General features: G+C 41.2%; 1 protein-coding gene across 1 annotated transcript in view; it reads left to right on the top strand.

Moving 5' to 3' along the window:
* The first annotated feature begins 4,794 nt into the window (after nt 1-4,794).
* The window catches only part of CFAP20DC (CFAP20 domain containing), a 291,242-nt gene continuing 276,547 nt past the window's right edge, over nt 4,795-19,489 (top strand). The window contains exon 1 of the mRNA XM_056804298.1: nt 4,795-4,844. The gene's annotated coding sequence lies outside the window, so the exon portion shown is untranslated. The remainder of the gene's footprint in view (nt 4,845-19,489) is intronic.

The raw sequence follows: 19,489 nt of genomic DNA, 5'->3' as shown, positions 1-19,489 counted from the left end.
TAAAGTCCTAAGTAGAAATCAAGGATATTTTTGGCAAAAAGAGATTGTACTTTTAGCCAAGTATGCTCAACATTTAATTGGCTGAAATTATATGAATATTTTTGAAAACTTCATGTAACCAGTATAAGAGTCAAATTAATGCCCAATATTTCAAGTATTGTTTTCATAAAGTTTATTATCTGACAAAATAGAACCACGTGACTAAGTTTTCTACCTGCTCAAACCAAAACCACCAATAGGAAGGAAAGAGATATAGACACAGAACTCCACCCAATTTATCCTGTCTATGTCAGCACATAATGACAGGAAGTGAGTGGGGTTCTGGGAATCCTAGTTTTTGCTGGGGATCATAGTTTTTTAGGGTAACAGGTTCTAATTTCACACCCGACATTCAGACTGCCCTGTGGATTAAAGTTAAGGATGCTCAAAACTCTAAGTGGGAATCATGGTAGCTGTGGTTCTGAAAGAACAGCATTCTGTCTCAGACCTGAAAGAGACTAGACCATCCATCACCAGGTCTGAGTAGAGTTCTTCCAGACTAAGAGCTTTGAAATCATTCTACTCTCTCTACACGCTCTGGACTATTATGAGTCAGATAAGCAGGCAGACTATCAGAGAGGCTAAAGGGGAAACTGGGGCAGCAGCATTGAACATAGGTCCTGAAAGCAAACTGTAGTGTGCATTCTGGGTCTAGAAACTAAGCCTAGCAGTCTAGTGGTTCTCTGTAGAACAAAGAACTTGGACTGAACCTAGAGGGGGCAAATCATCCCTTTAAGAACCAAGGAAAAGTTCTGAAAGATTCTACTTTCTTCACATCATTCCTCCCAACTTTATATGATATTTAACCTACTCTTTCATCATGATTGTGGTTTCCTTTGTCATAAAATACAGTATCAATCCCAGCCGATGTTTCTTATATCTCTTTATCTCTCTTTCTATGTCAAAAGAGATAAAAAGATAGATATAGATAGAAAGATATAGAAATATAGATATTGAGATATAATAATTGATATTCACCTATCTATATCAATTGATAGCTACATAGAGACCTAAACCAACATATTGATATCAATAGAGTTATAAACAGAAAAAGCTGGAAAGAGAAATATAATATGTAGGGGTCATACACATTTGGTCTCTTTAAGAGAGAGAAGAATCAAAGAATGTTAGTATCTAACCTGAATATATAGAAGTAGTTTATACCTAACTCTTGTAAATCTTGAAATTTCTCAGACTTGTGAATGTTAAAATTTTCCACATTGAGGAATCCTCCATTGGAACAAATTCCCTACTGGAAACATTCCCCATTTTGATGTGAGAACTTGCCAGGATCAGAAATGGGAGGACCTCTACTCCACCCGTACTTAAGACTGCTTTAGGGGAGAAAACTCCTTGCTAAACAATGAAAGTACTTGGACCCATGCTTATGATGAGGCAGGGAGTTCTTTGAACCATGCCTGTTTTTAGAATTAATACAATGGGATGCTAGGTACCTATAAAGGTCGGGCAGGTTTTCTCTTGATGGGATTATTCGACTCAGCTGTGTTTTCTCTGGTTAGATTTACTGAGGGGATTAGTCGACACAGCAGCATTTTCTCTGGTTCAGACTTACTGAGGGAATTAGTCGACTTAGCTGGAATTCAGATGGGCAGTCTTTTAGAAAACATCTACGGTGATTGGTAGATGGAAGAACTTAGGGGAGGTGACATAGGAAAAAAAACCCTATATAAGAAAAGGAATCTCTTGAGCAAGGGAGGTTTGGAGATCCTTGGAGATAGATCCTTTTGGCGGAGGTCCTTTGAAGATCTCTTGAGAAGAAGTCCCTTGGGAGGCTGACTCTGGCTGGAACTCCCTCTGGGGAGACTCTGTTCCCCAGACATCCTTGCTTAAGATAAATCTTGTGGTGAGTGATAAAAAACTGACTGATTCTCTCTCTTAAGACTCAGGTCTAGGCCATGTTGGCTTAAGGCCCTTCATACTTATACCTTTTCTCTTTCTTTGATTACTCATTGTATTATTAATTAAAATCTCTATAAAACCCAGTTGACTTGGGTATTTGAATAATTGGGAATATTTCCCTGGTGACCACCTTATATTTTGATTTAAAACCAAGACACTGTAGTGAAACATATTTTCTGCGGTCAAATTTACTCACCCTCTCTTATATCTATCACAATTTATATCTTCCACCATTTTAACTCACTACAGTTTACAACATCAACCATTTTAATTATTACAGTTTATGGCCATCAACTACAGTTTATGGCAGACAACTATTTTAAATCTTACACTCTAGAATAGTTAGGGAATTGTATTTGCTTGGGGGCTCTGAGCTAATATGATGTTACTAATAACTTTTGACTATTCATACTTTCTCTAACATAGCAGAAAATGGAATCTGCATGAACCAGTGAGCCATTTTGCTCTTTAGTAAAACCCTTTAGTTTAGTTTAGTAAAACTTTTTAGTTACTATTGCAGTCATATGACTTAAACAATGGCACTTTAGACAAGTCTCCCATTTCTGAGCTGAGAGAAGAGAAAGGGGAAATAATGACCAAGTTAAAGTCATACCCCAGGGTTTCCAAATGGGAGGAGAAAGACCTAGTTTGGCATGAAACTGTTCATCTCATTTTCTCTTGGGAAGAGGGCATTTAAAAATAACAAGTGTTCAGCTAAACTTTGCCTCCAGCAACACCTTTTGGTTCCATTTGCTTATTTAATTTTATTATCTCAAGAATATGTGATCTTATGCACATAGTACTACCTATAATGCCACCATACTTTGGTAGACCAACTCATGGGTCTTTGAAAAACAAAAGACTGATCACCCTGTGATGGTCAACCCTCTGATGAACATTTGCCAATTGAGCTTGGCTGTTTTAATTTTGTTTTCCATGTTTTGTTTTTTAGAAACTCATAAACCCTTCCATCCCTGGGCTAATTCTTTAAGCTTTTCCACCTTGGAGGAATCTAATGGAGCTTGCACTAGCACAAATCCTCAGAGTTGGACTCGAAGGGAAGGAGAAAAATAGAGCATGAATACCAAGTCAGCCTGAGTCAACATCAAAGCCCCCATAAACACCTGCAGCTATGACATTCTCAGTAAATTGAACAGAAAGATGTTAAAAGTATTTGTTGTCATTTAGTCATTTCAATCACATCTGACTCTTTGTGACCCTATTTTGGGGCTTTCTTGGCAAGAACAGTGGAATAGTTTGTCATTTCCTTCTCCAGCTCATTTTACAGATGAGAAAATTGAGGCAAATAGTGTGAAGTGACTTGCCCAGGATCACACAGCTACTAAGTGCTTGAGGCCAGATTTGAACTCAGGAAGATGAGTCTTCTTAACTTCAAACCTGGAACTCTATCCATGGTACCACCTAGCTACCCCAGCAAAAGTATTTGCTCTAATAGATATTCCCACCCATGAAATATATATTGAGATGGGGCAGCTTTGGTCCAGCAAAAGAGAATTCATTACTCTAGAGTCAGAAAGTTCAAATTCAGCCTCTGACATTGACCACCTTATGAGCTTTTCACTTCAATAGGGCGGCCATGTTCCCTAAGGTCACTTCATCTCTCTGGGTCTCAATTACTCATCTGTAAAATTAACTAAAGGCCCTCTGAATTGCCTTCCATTTCTAGACTAATAATTCTAGGAGTCTTGTGTTGTTAGAATTAGTGTCTCCCATTCCTGATCATTCTTAGAAATGAGGCATTTTAGTGGAGCCTATCTCCATACAAAATAAAGCCCACCAGGAGCTGCAGAGATAATTTAGAACATAACTCCAGAGATAGCATCACACAGTGGAGAAAAGGATCCATGTTCAGATTTTGCCTCTAATCCCAATTGAGCAGTATGACTGAGCCAGTGATTAACTTTCATTTATAAAATGAAATAGTTAGACTTGATGACCTCAAAAGAGCCTTCCAGGTCTGTCAAGTAATTCCTCTACCTAGGCAAGTTAACACTTTCCCTGCAACACTCTTCTTAGAAAGTTAAGTTATCTAAAACACTGAGAAGGTACATGACTTTCCCAGGGTCACACAGCCAGTGTGGGTCAGAGTAAGGATGTGAAACCAAGTCTTCCTGACTCCAAGGCCAGCTCTCTCTCTATCCATTTCTCTAACCTGCCTCTTTAAATATAAATATAAAATCCTTAGAACGAGTATTTTTATCAAGATAAAGACTCTAAGAGCTCTTGATTCCTTTGATTGGAAATAAGGTTTGTTCCAATTAACTTAATTTTCATTATTCCTTCCAGAAAAAAAGTAGATTTTATACTCTTGACCATTATTCATTCAGATTCCCTCACCCTAACTCTCCAAATGGATTTTGATCTACGATTCCCCCCAGAAACCTCGCCACCCCAGAAGTGTACTCCAGCCCTGGTCTTCATACACATAAGTACTCCTTCACTGTCCCTCACTCCGATTGGCTTGTACCTCCCAGCACCCCATATTTAAGGGGGATGCCCAGGCCAGCTATATCTTCTTTCCTTCCCAAGCTATACTTTTGACTTTTGTGGCAAATTTTCTCTAAGATGTCCCTGGACTACTTACCTTCCTCTTTCCCAACTTCTTACTCTCCAGTTTTTTTTTATTGTTCTCTTTTACCCCATTAGAATGTAAGCTCCTTGAGGGCAGGTCTGTTTTTCTGCTAGTATTTGTATTGCCAGCGCTTAGCAACATGACTGGCACATAGAAAGGCCATAATAAATGCTTGCTGGCTTGACTTAATTCTTATTCCTTTGCTCAGAGTGTTCCATTTCTTGATTTTGGAATAGTCCTCTCAAGTACAGTGGCTGCTCAGAAGATAGGAAGGAGAAAAAAATTATAAAAGGTAATCACAGTATTGATAGCGTTTTCACTACAAAATTGTATACGGCTGGGATATCCGATGTAACTATGCGTGAATTCAATGGTGGGAAAGATACTTGTGGCCAAATAGAACATAAACTCTTTGAGGGCAGTAATCGTTACCTTTGTGTATTCGTATGGTCAGCCCTAACACAATGACATGAACATAGTAGGTTTTTAATAAGGGTTTAATTAAATTTACAATGCCACAGATCTAGACCTGGAAGGGGTTTGAAGTTATCCAGTTCAACTCCCTCATGGTAAGGGAATGGAGGATCAAAGCAGTTAAGTGACTTGCCAAAGGGCACACATTCTGAAATTCAGTTTCACATCCTCTCTTCAGAAAAATCCTACTGAAGATCATTATTTCAAGTCAAAAAGGGAAAATTAAATCACTTTATATGAAGTCCAATTAACAGTGTTCATAAGCAAAGAACACCATTACCTGTATTTTTCACAGCAGATTTGGCCTTAGGGAAACAAGTCAGCAAAATGAAAAGAGAAAGATATGAACTACAAAGTTCCCTTTTGACCCTTTCTCTGATTCTGATTATCTCTCCTAGCCCTGCAGATAATCAAGGAAATATAATTTTAGTTTTAGGATTACAATTCTTCAGCTAGTGTTGATCTGAAACATACAGCTGCCCCAAGTCCAACAAATAAGCCTTTTTAATTAAATGGTAATTGTGAAATAGTAAATATGACCTTTGGTACTACTATTTGGTTAAATAAAAGAAATACTGCTTACACATAATAAAACCACCAAACTAACAGGCTCATCTTTTGTTTCTAGAAATGGGAGAACAGATTTTACTGACAGCTTGTCAAGTATGACCTTAATTTGTTTTGTTGAGTCGTGGTGATTGCAGCAGTCCCCCCACAAACAGTTCTGTTCCTTCTCAGTGTAGACAGGTTGCACAGTACATAGAGAGAGGCAATGGAACTCAAGAAAGATCTGGGTTCAAATCTGACCTCGGATGTTTACTCTCTGGGTGACCTTGGGCAAATCCCACCTCAGTTTCCTAAACTAAAAAATGAGAATAATAATAGCATCTACCTTCTTGGGTTATTGTAAAGATCAATTGAGACAATTGTGAAGTACTTAGCATACTGTCTGGTGCAGTTGTTGTTCAGTCATTCAGTCATGTCATGACTCCATGGACCATAGCTATCCATGGGGTTTCTTGGCAAGGATACTGGTTTGCCATTTCCTTCTCCACTGAATCCGGTGCATCCTTTTGTCGGAGGTTAAATGAATTGCCTGGGGTGACATAGCTAGGAAGGGTTTGAGGATGGATTTGAGCACAGATCTTCCTGATTCTGGGCCCAGAGTTCTATCCATACAGTAGCACATAGTTGGGAATATAGAAGGCACTTAAATGCTTTCTCTTCTCCCCCCCCCCCTTTTCTCCTTTGTAGGAGATCTCCATGTTTTGTTTAACATCCCTACCCAATTAGCATGGCTTGTTGGAGAGCTGCCTTGGTATTCCATTTGTCTTCCAAGACAAAGCAAGTAACCATTTCTACAACATAGCATTAGCTTGGCCAGGGCTTCTCCAGCTCATTCTACTGCTTTGCCCATTGTAGAAGATAATCCATTGGATCTTTTCCATTCTTGCAATTATCAAGGTCTCTACATGGGCCAGTTCCTTGTTCACGACTGGCTTTTACTCTGAGCTGGGGCTGAACTGGCCAGTGGGTTCATCTTTATCATGAAAAATGGAATGAATGTGAACTGCTGGAAGACCTTCCTCAAGCTTGTATCTGTAAGTCTTTACTCTTCCCTTACAAATCCACAAAAGAAGAACTTGAGTGCTTTACACTGAGGAGCTAAATTTTTCCAAGAACACAGACATCTCCGACAATCACTGGTGCCCAAAGGAAGGGTTAGTGCCTTATATATTCATGGGATCATTCCAGTCTTTGCTTCCCAGATTAATTAATCCAACACATAACAGCTCCCTAATCAAGCTGACATATTACTTATAGTCGGTTGCCCAAAGGTATTTGTTCCTAGTAGAAAGACGGGGCTGTAGACAGTGCTGAAACAAGTATGAGTTTGTTCTGACTGACCCAAAGAGGACAGAACTAAAATGACTGAAAGTTGTAAAGAAACTAATTACAGCTTGTTAGGAGAAATCATTTAAGGACTGGAGCTATTCAGAAGAGAAGTAGTATGATATGTGCCTAAAGTGCTAGATTTAGAGTCAAGAGGACTCCAGGAAATTGGGTTTAAATCCTGCCTTGGATACTAAGAACTATGTATGTGATCTTGGGCAAGTCACTGAACACAAGCCTCAGTTTCTCATCTGTAAAGTGGAGATAAGCAAGGTTGTTGTGAGGATCAAAGAGGATGGCATGTAGGAGCTATACTCAAATCACTATGCAAATATAGGTGAACAATTGTTAGGAAAATAGAAAGGGCTGCCTCAGGGAGCGAAGGGAGCTGTTATGTGTTGGATTAATTAATCTGGGAAGCAAAGACTGAAATGATCTCATGAAAACATAAGGCACTAACCCTTCCTCCGGGCACCAGTGATTGTCGGAGATGTCTGTGTTCTTGGAAAAATTTAGTTCCTCAAAGAAAAGCACTCAAATTCTTCTTTTGTGTATTTGTAAGGAAAAAGAGAAAATTCACAGATACAAGCTTGAGGAAGGTCTTCCAACAGTTCACGTTCATTCCATTGTTCATGGAATTCATTGTTCCTCATCCCACTACTAGAAGGCTTCAATAAAAAGGCATCAGGACCACTTGAATATATTGCTATGAGGATCTTTTTCAGGAATTGAAGGCAGCCGAGGTCCCCAATAGCTCAAATGTCATGATCCCGTCTCATTTATCCCCTTCCCAAGTTTGAAATACTTGTTGACTTGACTCTTTTGTCTCGTGAATCCTTTGGGCTTCAGTATGGGAAAACCTCTGAACCCTTCCTCCGATTATATTTTAAATGCATAAAGTAATAGACATGGGATTTCAAAGAAAACCAATTCGGGTGAAATAGGGTGATCAAAGTCTGTTTGTTTGTTTTTTAAGTTCATGGATCATGTATTAAGAATTCCTAGAGAGGTAGTTGGGAAGAAGTATTATGGGCAAAATGACATCTATTTCTTCCCTGGAACTGATTCAATATTTTTATAGTTTTTCTTTTAATATGCACTTAAACATAAGCCTATCAGTTTCCAAAGGTGACAGGAGGATTGTATATGAAACTGAACTTCTATAACATTCATATACTACAATATCATCAGCCATTTGCCCAGTTGATATGAACCAACTTTGCTTCCATTTCTTTGCTAGCACAAAAAATGCTGCTCTAAAGTTTTTTTACATCCATAATTCTCTTCTCCTTGTCTTGGATCTCTTTGGGGCGTAAACCAAAGAGTGATGTCCCAGGGCCAAAGTTTGGATATGGTTTAGGGACTTTGGGGTTATAGTTTATACTATGGTTTCCTTTTCTTTTTAAACCCTTCCCTTCCATCTTAGAATCAATACTGTGTATTGGTTCCAAGGCAGAAGAGCAGTAAGGGCTAAGCAGTGGGGGTTAAGTGACTTGCCCAGGGTCTTGTGCTTTATTTTTAACAGTCTCATAAGAAAGATAGAACAGAAGCTATTTCTATGCTCAGAGAGGTTAAATGACTTGCTCAGTGTCACCCAGACAGTCAAATGTCAAAGCCAGGGCAGAATCCTTGGGATTTGGCTAGTCAATTCAGTATTCTTTCCACAACTGCTTCTGAAGGAGAAGACCTAGTCTGATCTATAAGCTGTCACAGACTCCCAAACCCCATATACATGGTTGGGTTCAAGAGTCTGATTGACTAAAAATGGTTATATTCTCTTCCTAAGGAAAAAAGTGTCACCCGCCATTTGTAATTCCTGATAGTCTGTACACCATAGGTGATAGAAGAAGGTTTCAGTTTAACTAAATGCAACCAGACTTGTTTTGAAATGTTGGATGTTCCACTGTTAAATTGAATCACAAAGGATCTGGACCTAGTCTATTGATTTCTCAGAGTAATTTATGATCGTAAAGAGATGAATAAGCACATGGTGCTATTCTATGGTCCAGGACGTACACAAAATTCAGCCAAGAATTTGAATTATGTTTAACTGATACACTTATTTATTTCAGAGGAAGCCATTAGGAAAAACCAACTGTAGTGGTTTGAATGTCTATTATTAATCAGATGCTGGCTTTAGAATGAGCCTGTCAAATCTCCATCTGTTCAGATGCTTCATTTTGGGTAGTTGGCCAATGATACTTCCTAAACTTTTCTAAACTCTGCTAACGTGGTCTAGGATTCAGGTTTTGCCTTGATTCCGCTTCCCTTTCACAGCTACTTCTCAACCCCTGTGCTTCTGGGCAGGTCACAACTTCTCAACTACAACAGTCATGTTGGTTTATTCTCTTCTCTTTTCTTTCCTTACTATTTTGCTTGGCGCTCTTATCACCTCCTGTGAATTCAGTTATCTTCTCTATGCTGATGATTCCTAGATCTACTTACCTAGCCTAAACTTCTAGACTCACATCTTCAGCTGCTGAGCAGACATTTAAGCTGGATATTCTAAAGACATTTTTTTAAACCCTTACCTTCTGTCTTAGAATCGATTCCAAGGCAGAAGAGTGATAAGGGCTAGATAATTGGGATTAAATGACTTGCCCAGGGTCACACAGCTAGGAAGGCTCTGAGATCAGATTTGAACCCAGGATCATCCTGTCTCCTCACCTGGTACTCTATCCACTGAGCCATCTAACTGCCTTTCTATAGACATTTTAAACTGAATATTTAAATTATTTTAAAATATTTAAAACTGAACTCATTCTCTTTTTATGCAAACTTTCCCTCCTTCCAAACTTTTTGAACTCCACCTTCTTCCCAGTGCTCCTGGCTTCTAACCTAGGAGTCAGCCTGGACTTCTCACTATCTTTCTCCAGCCAGGCCCAGCACTTTCACTTTCAGGACATCTCTCAAATAAACCCCCTTCTCTCCGCTAACAATGCCATCACTCTGGTACAGACTCTCATCTCCTCTTGCCTGGACCCTGCATCAAGTCTCTCCTTACCTCAATATATGTCCCACTCAGTCACTAATATACAGACCTTTCTATTTCAGCTTTCCCCAAAATTGTTTGATAAAATTCCAGTGGCTCCCTATCACCTCTAGGATCACATTTAAAATCCTGTTTGGCATTCAAAGCCATTCACAACCTGGTCCCTCCTACGTTTCCCATCTTCTTCTAGTTTACAACCCCTAGAATAATCTCCCAATGTATAAGTAGAAATTTTCTACCTTTGAACTATGTTCCCCAGAATTCCTTTTGTATTTCCCAGAATTCCTCTCCTTTCTCCACCATGTTGAGTGGTCATGTTTTGTATATAGTTGGCTGGAACTCCACCTCTCTTTCTTTTTCCCAAGTGCAAGGCTGGGTGAGCTCTCTCTGTTTCTCTAGCCTTTTATTTTCCTTTTTGCTTTAAGGTATCATTAATAAATCTTATTAAATATAATACTTGGAGTATTTTGGTTATTAATTTTTAATCTACACCTTCTAGTGACACTATTCCACCCATATGATCGTTCACCTGCTGGCTCTGGCTGTTTTCACTGACTGCTCCCAGAACTGGAATTCTTACCCTCCTCATCTCCATCTCTTGGTTTCCTTCAATTCCCAGATAAATTCTTACCTTCTACAAGAAGCCTTTCCCAACCCCCCTTCATGCTAGTGCCTTCCTTCTGTGATCTCCAATATATTCGCCATATATAGTTGCTGATTGTTGTCTCTATGGTTAGACTGTAAGCTCCTTGAGGGTAGGAACGTGTTTTCCCTTCATATCCCCAGCAAAGAGCATGGTGCTTGGGCCATAAGATGAATATAATAAATGCTTGTTGAGTGGCCAACTACATCCCAGACGTGCTAAGGGATGACTGACAGCACAGGGTCTCGGAAGAAAAACCCCTGGGGAAATAGATGATGCTATATTTTTAACATCACCTATAATATATAGCCTTAAAGATCTCCCTCATCATCAGAGTAATTAAACAACTTGTTCGTGGTCACAGAATTCGTGTCAGAGGAAAGATCCGAGTCATCTCTCTGACTCCAGATCCAGCCTTTTATCCTCTAGACCATGTTGTCTGTCTCTCTGAAAAATGACTTTGTATATATTTTGTATGTATGTCAATAGGTCGTGTTTCCCTCAAGAGCACACAAGTACCTTAAGGACAGGGACAAATTCATTTTATTTTTGTATCTCCAGTACCTGACAGTCATTTAATAAGTCCTTGTTGATTAATATTTTTATGTCATTTAATTAAATGAACAAGTATTTACTCTTCTTACTCTGGGCCCCATGGTCTTTCTACCTTCTTAGTTAATACTAATAGCTAGTATTTATAGAGCTCTTGAAGGCTTGTAAATGTTATCTCAATATATGCAGAGAGAGAGAGAGTCTGGGATGGAGGGAAAGAAGGAGGGAGAAGAAAATGAAAAGGAAAAGAGAGAACAAGAGACAGAGATAGAGACAGAGACACAGAGAGAGAGGAGAGAGAGAATGAGAGAGAGAATGAGAGAGGATGAGAGAGAATGAGAGAGGATGAGAGAGAATGAGAGAGGACAAGAGAGAGAGAATGAGAGAAGATGAGAGAGAATGAGAGAGGATGAGAGAGAGAAAGAGAGAGAGAGAGAGAGAGAGAGAGAGAGAGAGAGAGAGAGAGAGAGAGAGAGAAAGAGAGAGACAGAGACAGAGAGAGAGACAGAGAGAGGAGAGAGAGACAGAGAGAGACAGAGAGAGAGAGCAAGAGAGAGAGAGAGAGAGAGAGAGAGAGAGAGAGAGAGAGAGAGAGAGAGAGAGAGATCTTATTTGATTCTCCCAACAATGTTGGGAGCTGGGGTTGCTATGTCCATTTTACAATCTCTCTGCCTAGAATTTAAAGTTCTCCTTTTATGCCTCCTTCATAAGCTTCACTTTTCAGAGGAAGTGTCCTATTGTTTCCAAGCCATGACATTCTACCACCTGCAGGGCCTTTGGCCAAGCTAGCATTTATTTTCTCCTGGAACACTAGGAATCCCTAATCTCAGTCCAGGCTCAATTGAAGTTCCTCCTCTTACCCAAGTCCTTTCTTTATTGGCCTTCCCACTCATTGGAACTTTCTTGAAATGTTTGTACTTATTTTGCATATTTTATCTTCGAGAGGTTTATATATATTATTTATATATTTATATTTCCTATTGTCTTATAGTTTATAGGTTTAGAGCTGGAAGGGACCTCAGAGGCCATTGGGTCCAATTCTCATTCTATAGAGGGAGAAATTGAGGCCTAGAAGTTGTATCCTCCAGCTAGGACTGTCCACTTGTCTCTCCCCTGGCAGAACATAAGCTCCCGAACAGTAGAGACTGCTGTTTAGTTTCATATTTTCTTTGTCTCTCCAGCACTTCACACAGAACTAGGCTCATGAAAGTCTTTGTCGATAGTTGTTTAGACACAAAATTTTATATAATATGCACAGTTAAGTCTGGACGGCAGTATTTTCATGGCTCTTGTAACATATCAGATTCCCCAGACTCCCTAATATTTCCCTCTCTTTAGCCATTTGAATCCTCTCCTGTTGAGTGACTCTGGGCAGAAGGGAAGAGACTCCATGGAGAGACTGGCTGTGTTCCCAAAGTTTGGTAAATTAGCTATTTCGATCTTGAAATACATTTTCCTCTAAAGGAGAGGGGTGGAAATCATACAAGGAAAGCCAGCATCTCCTTGACATCCTCCTATTGACATTTTAGCTCAAGGACTCCCAGGATCTCCTGATGGCAATTCCTTAGGACAACTGCCTTCTGTGGGGAAGGTGGGCAAACAATTTTCCCAGAATCATTTCTGTGGTCAGAGTCTGACCAACAGGTGCCTCCTAGCCTTCATAGATCACAGGAACTGTGGTTAGTCCCTGACCAATGACCCAGCACTTTCACTACATAGGAAGGATTCTTAATCCAGGGACCATGAATTGACCACTTAATGTCCCACACAAGTATAGACCATTGAGTCACCCATCCTCAGCCTCTCCTAGGTGCTGTCTAAAAGAAGCCTCAAGTTGAGAAAGGAAAGAGAGAGGCTCATTATTAGGGCATCTGGCAGTAGTGGCTCCTTCCTACCCCCTACAGAGGAACTGACTTGTCTCTCTGATGATGGGAAAGTCCAGGGTTCTGGAAGAATCTTCTTCACCTCCCCCTCCTCTGAAAAGATTAACCAAGCATTACAGACAGTGTCTCGGTCACAAAATTAGTTGCTGGGGATACAGGAACAAAAAGAAAGCATCCCTGCTCTCCAAAAGCTTACGTTCTCTATAAATCCTAACGTGAAAGAAAGGCTTTAAGCCCAGCAGTGCACTGTATGTCTACAGTTTGAGGCCAGGCCACAATAAAAATAAAAATCTTGTAATTATAACATGATGCTGCTAATAATGGTAGCTATTATTTTAACATCTGTAAAGCACTTTACAAGTATTAGATTTCATTTGGTTCTCATGAGAATCCTGGGAGATATGTGCTATTATTATATACATTTTACATTTGAGGAAACTGAGGCAAACAGCGGTTTTTTTTTTTGTTTTTTTTAAAGAGACTTTCCCAGAGTGATACCACTTAGTAAATATCTGAAGCTGGATTAATTAAAGGGGCTGGCCACCAAAAACATGGCCTTTTGCTAGTGGCACGCCTGACCCTTTTAATCGGAAACCAGACCAGGAAGAGGGCTCTTGGGGTCCTAAGAAGGCAGGCAGTTATTCAATCAGCATGGATTTGTTCAGGCTCTGATTCAAGCCAGCTACTGCAAATAGTGACATAGGAAAGATCCCCATCCTTAAGGGTCCATGTGATACAGGGAGAGAATACCAAAGCATTTAGTAAGCTCTTACTATGTACCAGACACTGTGCTAAGCATGGAGGAGCCAAAGAAAAGGCAAAAATGAGCCCCTACCCACAGGAAGCCTGTATGTTATTTCAGGGGATATGTACCTACAAGGATCTGTAGCAGAGACATACAAAGTAGGAAGGGGGAGTCACTAGCAGCTGGAAGGATGTGGGAGGAGAGGCAGGAGAAGCCTCCTGGGAAAGGTGGCCTAAAACTCAACAACTTCATGACTGGAAGCCTCAAGTTGGTTAAATCTGTTAAAGTGTAGCACCTACATTGCAGAATTATTATAGGGTTCATCAAAGAGATCACATGTGTAAAGCAATTCAAAGCCCTACGTAATGTCATCTTTTTGACTGCCATTAAATTGGTAAGACAAAATTGATACCCAATTCTAACCACTTATTTATGTAGCCCTCTTAGGTTTACAAAATACTCACCTTAGAGCAAGTATGTGAGATGGATGGATGGATGGGTGGATGGATGGATGGATGGATGGATAGATGGATGGATGGATGGATGGATGGATGGGTGGATGGATGGATGGATGGATGGATAGATGGATGGATGGATGGATGGATGGATGGATGGATGGATGGATGGATAGATGGATGGATAGATGGATACATGCATGCATATTGATTTCATTTTATGGATGAGGAAAACCGAAATTCAGAAAGCTGTCATTGGATGTCAAGCTAGCAGAAATCTAATGGAGGTTCCTTCCTTTCCAGATGGGAAACCAAAGGCCATGGAGGTTAGCGTACCTCATTGCATTCAGGGTAAATAATAGCTAGGATCTGAGTTCAGGAGCTCTGGTTCCAAAACTGATATTCTATTGGCTCCCTTATTTTGCCATCCAGAATCAGATAGCTGGTCATCGTTAGAGCAATCTCTTTTAACTCCAAGAGCAGTTCTCTACCATGGCATGTCACTTCTCCAAAAGAAATTGTAAAATCATGCACTGACAATCCAAGTCAACCAGAATTTATCAAACACTGTGCGCCAAGTACTATGCTAGATGCTAGGCATAGGAACAAAAATGAAACTGTCCTTGACCCCAATGAGTTTATATTCTATTAAAGAGAAACAAAACCTGCAGAAATATAAACTATGTATTACTATATATTTTTTTAAATTACTAAGGGTTGGTAGGGAAGTGAGATATTGTTTTAACAAGGGACCATGAAAGACTTCATGAAGGAGGTAGCAGTACTTAAAAGAAGTCTTCAATAGAATGGAATAAGGACCTCCAAGGGGCAGAGGCAAGGAGAGAAAGCCCTCCAGGCATCAGGAACAACCTCTGCTATATCAAGGAGGCAAAGAGCTGGAGTCAAAGAAGGATCAGAGGTTGTGAAAGACTCCTAGAGGTCTTGAAGGAAGAGATGGGTTCAGATTGGTGGCAAAAGGTTTACAGAATAGTGCTAGAGAGAAAACCACAAGGAGGAGTGGTGGGAGAAGGACAGGGTGATTAGTAGATGTCAGCTTGAGCAGTAGAGGAGAAAGAGAGCATGTGTTATTGCTTTTAACCCACATGTGTACAAGAGACATGAAGGACACACGATCATGAATGAAGGAAGAGGGCAAAAAGAGGGGAGTGGGTATGAGGACTATGCCAAGATGTGATATGAGCATCTCTCACTCCTGGACACTCTCTTCTCTCCAGGTTTTCTCTCTGCTGCTCTCTGCTGGTTCTCCTCTTACCTCTCTAACTGTTCTCTATCTTCCCTGCTGGATCCTCCTCCAGATTATGTATTCTAATTTTAGATGTTCCTCAAGGTTCTATCCTTTGCCCTCTTCTCTTCTCTCTCTAGATTGCTTTACTCGATGATCTCATCAGCTTCCATGGATTCAATTTTTCTCTAAGATAACTCTTAAATCTACCTTTCTTGCCTCAATCTCTGTCAACCTCCAATCTCCAATTGCCTTTCAGACATCTCAAAATGGGTGTCCATTAGACATCTCAAACTCAATATTCCCAAAACAGAACACATAAACTTTCCCCACTTTCTACCTTCCCTATTACTGTAGAGGGAAACACCATTCACCCAGTCCTTGCAACCCAAAAGTTATTCTGGAACTCTTCACTGTCTCTCAGGTGACTTCCATCTTTGTAACATCTCTCAAATATACTCCCTCCTCTCCTCTGACACTGCCACCTCCCCCGTGAAGGCCCTTATCACCCCATGCCTAGGCTAATGCAGAAGCTGCTGATGGATCTACCTGCCTCAATATTTCCCTCCTCCAGTCCATCCTCCAATTAGCCACTAAAGTAATTTTCATAAAGCCCAGGTCTGATAATGTCACCTTGTCCTCAGAAAATTCAGTGGCTCCCTCTTGCCTCCAGGAACAAATACAAAATACTATTTCGCATTCAAGCCCTTGATAGTCTATCCTCCTCCAACTTTTTTAGTCTTCTTACATATTAGTCCCTGACAAATATTCTTCAAACCAATGAGGCCTCCTGGCTGTTACTCTAACATTATGCTCCATAAATCCATCTCTAGGCAATGGACATTTTTTTGTATCTATTCCCCATGACCAGAATGTTCTCCCTCTTCCACTCCCACTACTGACCTCCTTGGCTTCCTTTTAGCCACACCCCAAATCCCATCTTCTGCAAGAAGCCTTCCTCAACCCCCCTTTTAATTATTTCCTATTTATCCTGCACATGGCTTGCTTTGTATATATCTGTTTGCATGTTGTCTCTCCCAATACTGCGAGCTCCTTGAGGGCAGCGACTGTCTTTTACTTCTTTTTGTATCCCCAGCACTTAGCACAGTGCCTGGCACATAGTAGATGCTTAATAAATGTTTATTGAATTATTGAATTAAATGAATGAATGGATCAGAATTAGTTTGATTTCTGCCTGACTTGTGAATAAACTAGTAACTCCAGTCAAACTCAGTCCTATGCCCTATAGTAATTGGCAGCTTAACAGATTTAGTAAAAATTAAGAAAGCTAAGTTGAGTAAACCTGCTGTCTGTCAGCCTCCTAGGCTATTAGTTAAAAAACTAAAGAGGGGCTTTGAAATTCAACATGAACTAGGTTGCTGGACCAAATGGTATAGTGCATCGTCATTCCTCTCTCTGATGTCCAAGCTTAGGGACATCTGTTTGTACAAGGACTAATGTCTAGATTAATGAAAAAAGCCAAAGTACTGATGATTCCCAACCACCAGATAGCTGGCATCATGTCGAGAACATCTGGAGTTAATGGGCTGGCTTGTATTATCTGCCCTCTGGTCTGCGAGAGGTTAGCCCTGATGCTGCTGCCATCACCACTTCTCCATTATATTATCTACTTCCACAGGCTCCTGACTGCTTGGAGGGGGCTGGGGAGAAGGGACAGTTGGAGGATCAGAGAAAGTTTCTCTGACACTGAAGAGGTGAGAGCTACCTTCATCAGTGGCAGGAAGTAAAGCTGTCCAAGGAGGGGAGGGACAATCCAGCTAGACTCTGAATAATTCCACCACAATGATTTGGACATATCATTGCAATTTATTAGACATTTGAGAAAAAAATGGTTCTTATAATTTTATGGGAAAATCTGTAATGCAAATAATTCATAAATATTTATGGAACACTCAGTATTTTGACTTGCAAGGATGCCATTTTGAAATTCAAAAGTAATGAGTACTTTACAAATTTTACAGTGCCATAGAGGATAAGAGAGCCCTGGAGTTCTGGGTAGAGTAGTGGGTATAGTCAGAATGGCCCTGAATTCAAATCCTGATTTAGACACTAGCTGTGTCTTACAAGCAAGTCATTTAACATCACTGAGCTTCTATTCCCTCTTCCATTGAACTCGGCGACATCATCAAAGACTGACCCCTGTGGTTCTAAAGCAGACAACCTTTCTTTTGGGTCATGGACACCTTTGGCAATCCGGTCAAGGTCATGGAATCCTTCTCAGAATTGTTGGGAGGAAGGGAGGAAGGGAGGAAGGGAGGAAGGGAGGAAGGGAGGAAGGGAGGAAGGGAGGAAGGGAGGAAGGGAGGAAGGGAGGAAGGGAGGAAGGAAGGAAGGAAGGAAGGAAGGAAGGAAGGAAGGAAGGAAGGAAGGAAGGAAGGAAGGAAGGAAGGAAGGAAGGAAGGAAGGAAGGAAGGAAGGAAAAAAATATAGGTAGTGGTAGTCTCTTGGTGATCGAGAATGACTTTTGTCTTTGTGCAGTTTCATCTACGGTGTACCATCATGTGGCTTTGGAGTCCAAAGGCTGAGGCGCAAAGTTTGTGGCACATGGGGCATGGGACTCCAGTTGTTAAGGGAGGTGCGGTTGTGGCCTGGTGTCGACTTTCACGCGCAGGGTCAAGATGTCGGCGTCGTTCATCTTCAAAGGTGGTGGCGGCATGGTTAATGTAGGTTCGCCAGCTGCTTCTGTCAGAGGCAACAAGTTCTAGTTGCTTTGGTGTGATGCCAGCCCACTTCAAGTTGGACTTTCGCTGATCCTTGAATCTTTTCTTTGGTTAGCCTTGTTTCCTGAGTCCAGCTGACAGTTCACCATAGAATACCTGTCTTGGTATTCGCTGTGGGTCCATGTGGATGACGTGTCCAGACCATCGTAGCTGGGTTTGAGGACCATGACTTCGATGCTGGTGGAGTTGTCTCTGTCGAGGACTTCCTGGTTGATGATTTGGTCCTGCCATTGGATCCTCATGATTGACCGGAGAGAGCGTTGGTGGAATTGCTCCAGCTGTTTCATGTGCTTCCAGGACAGTGTCCGTGTCTCACAACCGTACAGGAGTGAGCTGAGGACCACTGCGTTGTACACTTTGAGCTTCGTCGCAGTGCTTACACCTCTGTGTTGGAGGACTTTGCAGCGCAGCCGCCCAAGTGTCTGGCTGGCCTTTTGGATCCTGGCATTAATCTCATGGTCTAGGGACCCGTCGTTGGCGATGGTGCTGCCCAGGTACTTGAAAGTGTTGATGTTAGAAAGTTGCGTGCCGTCGATTGTAATGCACGGCTGGTTCGTTGGCCTCCCTGGTGCACATTGGAACAGCACCTCTGCTTTGCTGAGGCTGATAGTCAGGCCAAACAGTTTTGTTGCTGTAGAGAACCTGTCCACAATGGTTTGGAGATGATTTTCTTGGTGGGCCATGAGAGCACAGTCATCTGCGAAGAGAGCTTCCAGGATGAGTCTCTCTGTTGTCTTTGTTTTTGCAGTCAGGCGGCGAAGGTCGAATAGTGAGCCATCCAGTTGATATTTGATGTAGACACCCAGGTCTAGATCCATCACAGCATGTCGTAATACTTGGGTGAAGGATAGGTTGAATAGTACCGGAGCGAGGACACAGCCCTGTTTCACGCCATTGGAGATGTTGAAGCAATCTGAAGTCTCTCCACCAGATAGGAGTTCCCCTGTAATGTCGACATGAAAGAGCTGGATCAGTTTGACCAATTTTGCTGGACAACCGAGCTTGCTGAGGATCACCCACAACGCGTCCCTGTTCGAATGCCTTTGTCAGGTCTATGAAGACAATGTAGAGACTCAGGTTCTGCTCAAGGCATTTTTCCTGCATTTGCCTCACTGTGAAGATCATGTCAATGGTGCTATGATCTGGTTGGAAGCCACATTGTGATTCAGGCAGGTTCTGCTCTGAAACAGATGACAGGAGTCTGTTGAGTATAACACGGGTGAGGATCTTCCCAGCAGTGGAGAGTAGTGAGATGCCTCTGTAGTTGTCACAGGCTGCGCGTGCGCCTTTGTTCTTGTATAGGGCTACAATGGAGG

The sequence above is a fragment of the Monodelphis domestica genome, chromosome 7 (genome assembly GCF_027887165.1).
Source record: "Monodelphis domestica isolate mMonDom1 chromosome 7, mMonDom1.pri, whole genome shotgun sequence".
NCBI lineage: Eukaryota > Metazoa > Chordata > Mammalia > Didelphimorphia > Didelphidae > Monodelphis > Monodelphis domestica.
This window is presented reverse-complemented; position numbering and strand designations above follow the sequence as displayed.